The sequence below is a fragment of the Anneissia japonica genome, unplaced genomic scaffold (genome assembly GCF_011630105.1).
Source record: "Anneissia japonica isolate Jap-2015-1 unplaced genomic scaffold, ASM1163010v1 scaffold284696_len117094_cov170, whole genome shotgun sequence".
NCBI classification, from domain to species: Eukaryota; Metazoa; Echinodermata; class Crinoidea; order Comatulida; family Comatulidae; genus Anneissia; species Anneissia japonica.
The window spans coordinates 68965-75272 of NW_022687646.1; positions in this window are offsets into that span (position 1 = coordinate 68965).

Consider the following 6308-nt stretch of genomic DNA (forward strand, 5'->3'; position numbering starts at 1 on the left):
AATACTCAATACGTTCCCAAATACTTGTGAAAGAAATTTGCAAGTGATTCGGCTGGGAATCGAACCCATGACTTCCAGATAACTAGCCTGGTGTGATAACCAGTAGACCACTGGGCTTGCGCTTTGTGAATCCAATCCCCAAGTGGCAGCGGGTACTGCAAATGCTATTTCAATGTCGTCTAAGATACTCTACATAAACTAGGTATCATTATGGGGCTTTAGAAGTGGAGTTGTACTTTCACAGGATATGAACCTAAGACCGTGGGATTAGAAGGCAACCATCTTAACCGCCAAGCCACAATTCCATCCCATTTATTACTCACGTTAATTGTAATCATTTTGGGTGATCTTTTCAAGTACAGTTCTCTCACTAATTTAATAATAATAATATTCAATTATTTATATCTGCGCCTTTTTTTGCAGATATGAAGCGCTTTTGTCTTAGGTCTTGGTCCACATTTTTGCTGCCTTTTTATCACAGGAGCAGGTAGCTCCATGGAACAGGTTCCCATTTATACTCATGGGTGAAGAGAAGCAATGCAGATAATGTTCTTGCTCTAGAAAAAAAGAGTAAAATGCACAGCTATGGATTTAAACCTCGACATAAAGGTTGGGAAACCAAACCATTTCCAGCTGCGCCAAACTACATAAAATTGCTTGAACAGCCAAGTTTGATATTATATACCGGTAAGTCAAAATACAGTGTTACGAGAGACAATTTGTGTGCCTCCGCACCAAACAATAATGGTTATACTGTACTAGCAAAAATTAAAATGCAGAACATCTTTTTGACGTTTATTAGTGTTTGCTGTTATCCACTAATGTGAATGTGAGCCCGGGTGTGAGTGTATGTACTTGACTAGCCGATGAGAAATCCACGTTTGCATTTTCATCGGAAAAGGGCTGAAGAACATAGGCAGGGCAAACATAATAGCATATCGCATAGCCATCAGCATCATTTTTGAAATGATCCGGCAATTATAAGAGCAGCATATCGCTAGAAATTAATTAACGGAGACGGGGAAGAGGCAGGTGGAGCGATTTGTTTAGTAGATATTTGGAAATGTACTCCCTCTATTCTGAAGAGTTTATCATTAAAAACTTTCTACATACCGTAAAACCTCGAGTTGAAGCCCTGTGCTTCTTTTTATTGCGAACTCTAGATGGGCTTCTTTTCGAGGCTACTTTTGCAAAGTAAAGAGGGGGAGGAATGGCTTCTTTTCAAAATAAAAGCTGTAAATTTTGTAAATTTTTAGGCTGCTATAAAACAATAAATACGGCCACTGTAACATCAATCTGTATCATGGAGTGTATTTAACTGACATTAAATCACCTATTACTGTATAAACCAAGCTTGTTTTTAATTTATTTTGTTTTTTAAATTTATGTACAGTGTAGATACTGCACTATCTCGAAAAGAAGCCTATCCTATCTTGAAAAGAATCCCATGTGCTATTTTCGGGGCTAATTTTGCAAAAAAAGAGGGGTCTTCAATTCTAAACGGACTTCACCTCGAGATTACGCCCACTGGGTTTCAATTCGAGGTTTTACGGTGATAAAATAAAAATGTAATAATATCAGAATTATACAACTTTGTATGAGCATGCGGTCTCAGCAGCTGTTCTATGGCGTCCCTATTATTTTAAGCATAGCTAATTTGGCGACCCAACATTCGTTCAGCTAATATTTTCATGAAAATGTTCTCTATGAAAACCGTTTATATTTCGATTAAAAACACCTAAATAATTGAGGTGACCAACTACTATTATTACACAAAGATGGGGAATCTTATAAAAGTATGTAATTATATTGTGGGAGAGCTAGACTCGTGGTAAACAATCTATTTTTTTCTGTTTGACGCTAAATTATACGCAAGAGAACTTACACATTGTAATAATTTCAGAATTATAAAAAATTTGTAAGAATTCTGTTTTTGTTCTCAATCTTCAAATCACCAAACATAAAAGTCTTTATTGGGAGGTTCCAATACTTAATGGAAGTTGATCTTTACTGCAGCGGAACGCCTATGGAATCTCTGGAGGGGTGAAACACTAGGCCCCGGTCCTAAGGGATCCTACTAATACACTGGCTCTACAACAGAGCCTTGACATTACAGTCTAGATTAGGACACCTGGAAAACTAGTTAAAGTAAAACAATGTTTCTCTGTTTTAACTCGAAAATGCTTTTTATATATACGAACATCAATTCCCGTCTCAGAAGTATTCCACAGCAAGCCAACCTAAACTGAAACTAAATGGTGAACAATATGATTGTTAATTGGCTACTAAAGTATACAGAAGAATTAACATCAATAAGATATCAGCAAACGTCAAATATAAGAAAGATAATAGATGGTATTGTTGACAATTAAACTATAATAATATACTGTGAGGATTTAATTGTCACACAACATATTCTAATGGTCCATTGCCCTCATTGGTAGGGGCTGAGATGAGCAAATTTGGAAAATGGCATATCTCTAGCATGCCTAATCAAGATTTGTAAAGGGGTTCTAATTTTTTTTAACAAAACTGCACTTAACTCCACGGTAAATTTAAAAGATATAACACCTCAGATGTCTGAAAGCGGCGATAAAAATGCAAATTTCAACTACTTCCAAGCAAATGGTACTTTTTAATAATAATTTAAAAGCGCATTTCTGGAAGATGTGATTCTTTTGAACTCCTCGAACGTTCCGGCTACGAGTGTGGCTAGGTGACAACGGGCCCCAGTGGCCTTTAATAATATGAAGGATCAACCAATGGCCGTAGGCCTGAGTTACGACAAGTGTGAAAGTGGGGGAGTTGGTTGTACTAGGAGCTGTAAATTTCCCCTGCAGGATAGGAATTCCTTAAAGATCCGACGTTTGAAATTTTCAAGAGCCGAATTTTGAGTCGGAAGAATGAAAATTGTAGGACTTGGTATACCAATTCACGTTTTCAGAAAATTCATCGTAAGTGCTTCTTTTCAATCCCTACTCCTAATGGCCTAGGCTAGTAATAAAATACTAACATAATCGTAACTATTTCAAGATGGGCATGCGGTCTCAGCAGCTGTTCTATGGCGTCCCTATTATTTTAAGCATAGCTAATTTGGCGACCCAACATTCGTTCAGCTAATATTTTCATGAAAATGTTCTCTATGAAAACCGTTTATATTTCGATTAAAAACACCTAAATAGTTGAGGTGGCCAACTACTATTATTACACAAGCACTGAAATAAATAATCGATATTTGTCTCACAAGCTGTTCACCACTTGCCTGTATCGAACACCAAGATGAAAGATAAATTTAATTAATATAATAAGCAAGAAGTACAAAATAATTTCTATAAAATATTCTAGAGACCTTAATAGGATTGAACAAGCTCTTGTAACTGTTAAAAGTCTTTTGTTTGAATGCTAAGGCATTGGGTGTTTGATTCAACGGCTGAGCGAAGGGTACATAGGCTGTGTCGAACCGAATTAGGTTAATGCTGTTATTGTGACTAATATGCGAGAACTTATCAAATAAATTTGATGAAAAAACAAGTTTGAAATACAAAATTTTCTATTGAAAATCCATTTTGAGCGACCTTATTTTGGGTCGCGACTCATAGTTTAAATACCAAGGTTCTAAACTAATCAACAAAAATTGGTGGCGCGTAAAACTAAAAAATTGCAGTGGCAATTCCAGGAATTCGAAATAATTATAAGGGCCCAGATAGGGACTTCGACAGATGAAGATGTAAGAACATTATGATTATATCACCTCTAGAAGCGTTTAAGGGACATTACGTACGCCTTAATAAGGCCTAAAGTTCGCCAGGCTCCAGAGGGAACTCGTGAGCGGTTAAAGAGATACAGTTTTTTGGGTTTTTTTTTTTGTATATTTAAAAACTGGGGGGGAAATTTAAATGGGGGAAAAGATTTCGTTCGAATTTCGTAGTTTCAATAAGTAAATTTTGTTTATGCATACTCCTTGAATCTTTCTAAAAATCCTTATTTTTAATGCCTTCATTTTTTGTGATCGCTAGTAAATACGGTTTTCCATTTTTTTTTCAGAATTTCTCTTGTAAAATTACGGTGTTTAATTTGATAACTGTCCCATAGTCTGGTACTTTCAACAACTGAAGCACCATTGGCTTGTTTGCAGTAGCCTTGATGAGCCCTACTTGCTAATTGATTTTCCTATATAAACACGTAAATATTTTTGTCCCACCATTTCTTATTTTTACATTTACTATTATTTTTTACACCACAGGTAAATTTTGCAGCTTAGATGACTCTATGTTTCCATGATACCCATAAAGATTCCGGATCGTTGTAAGAGTCATGTTTCCAATCTCGAAATAATTTAACAATTTCTTAATGATACTCTGTCCAATCTTAATTTTTCATTATAATCCAATGTGTTTTGTATTAATTACTTGGTTTAATCATAGTCTGATTAGTGTTTAAATTTAACACTACGAAAATCACACTATAATCACTTCCAAGGTGTAAGTAATATGTTCTTCGTCAATGATCAAGCGAGTTGATTGGCCGAGTGGTTAAGTCAGGGGCACCGTAACCTTCAGCTCTAATATCTGCTCCGGAAAGTATAGGCTATATACAAATACCAGTTAGGTTGAATAAAAATTTTACCCCAGAAAAGTTCAATGTCATCATTCTTTGAATCAATAAGGTCTCATTTACAGTTTTTACCCCTTCATTAATAATTAATCCTACACCACCGCCATCCTTACCACATCTATTTTTACCAAACCAAGTATAGCCATTCCTATAGTTCACACCTTTTTTCCCGTTTTAAAAAGGTTTCGGTTACTCAAAAAACTTGGTTGTTATGCAGAGATTTTCAAAATTCGTATATTTTATTTTTAATTCTATTAACATTATTAAAAACAATATTAACGTTTACGTTTTCCACCACGTCAATGTATTAATTCTTGCTTTGACATTATTTATTATTATTATAAACAGTCATAACAAAATGCGTACGTGCGTTAATAGACTGCACCTATATGTTCTCTGTTTTGAAATGCCTCAATTTCTTTTCATTGGATATTCTTTGTAACAGTATATATTAATAATATGCACAGATTCGTCATAAACTCGTCCTAGTAACTAATATGAGACCAAAAAGAGCCGGAGCTTAGTCGAATCTTTGGGTAAATCACCAAAAAAAATTATCGGGGTTCTGGCTTTTAGAAAGATCTTCATAACTAGTACAGTAATTTTGGCTGACATTTCTAACAATAGTCTTGTATAAGCTTGTTTAAAATCCTTGATTATGATAGATCCAGAGGCTAGACAGAGCCCCCAATTAGCTACAAACATCTTCGTCTTCATGGGTTGAGGAGATTTTTTTCGAAATTGAAGGATCCTGTGTAAGGCAATCAGAGTTGATTTTACAGCGACGTAGCCAGAGTTCGGAGGTGAGTAAAGCCTGGTTTCCTGTCGACGTAAAGTTCAGAGTTTCTTACGATTCATACGATTCTTACGACTGTTACGAGAAGTTGGACAAAAACAGCCGCGTCTTGATCGTGCTGGGCCGCAGACAAAATAAGCCGGTTACGATTCTTACGATAAGTTGAATTTTTCAAGCTCGAACGGCAAAGCCTCTTCTAACGTCGTCACATGCATGTTACGTCAAGTTGAATTTTTCTTTGCGACTGCGATATGTTAACATTTCTCACTTCCTGTTTGGTTTCCTCATTAAAATTACCTGGCGAGATTCGAGGACAATTTTCACCGTTAGATTTAAACAATAGTCTAGTCCTGTAGTACAGTATAAGGGCCTACAAATCTCGATTTGCTAACTTTTTTGTATATTAAATGTAATTTATTAAATCTAATTGCAATCCTCATTCTTGACCACCACCACCCCCCCCCCCCCCACCCCCGAAAAAAAATACTCGCCCATCCCCTAGCCAAGCCCCCCCCCCCACCACAATACTCCAGTTATAATTTAAGGATGTGGGCCTGTAGGCAGTGACGGCGCCATCGGGTGGCGGGGTGAGACAGAGGGATTAATCCCCCATCGGTCTGGTAATTCCCCCATCGATCTTGTCAAGCCCCCCCTTGCCATCGGCCAAAGCTCGTCGGGCAGTCGGACCAAAAAATAAATAAATAAATAAAAAAATAGGCCTAGTTTTCCCATCTCAGTCAATGAAGAAGTCAAGCAATCTAGAAGTCAAATTTTTTTAAAATAAAAAACTCATTTTGGGAGTAGAGGACTCCCCTCCCATACCCAACCCCTCCCATACCCCGGATCCGGCCTTCCGTCCTCGGATAACGCTGCGCGCTATAGTTACACCCATAAATAC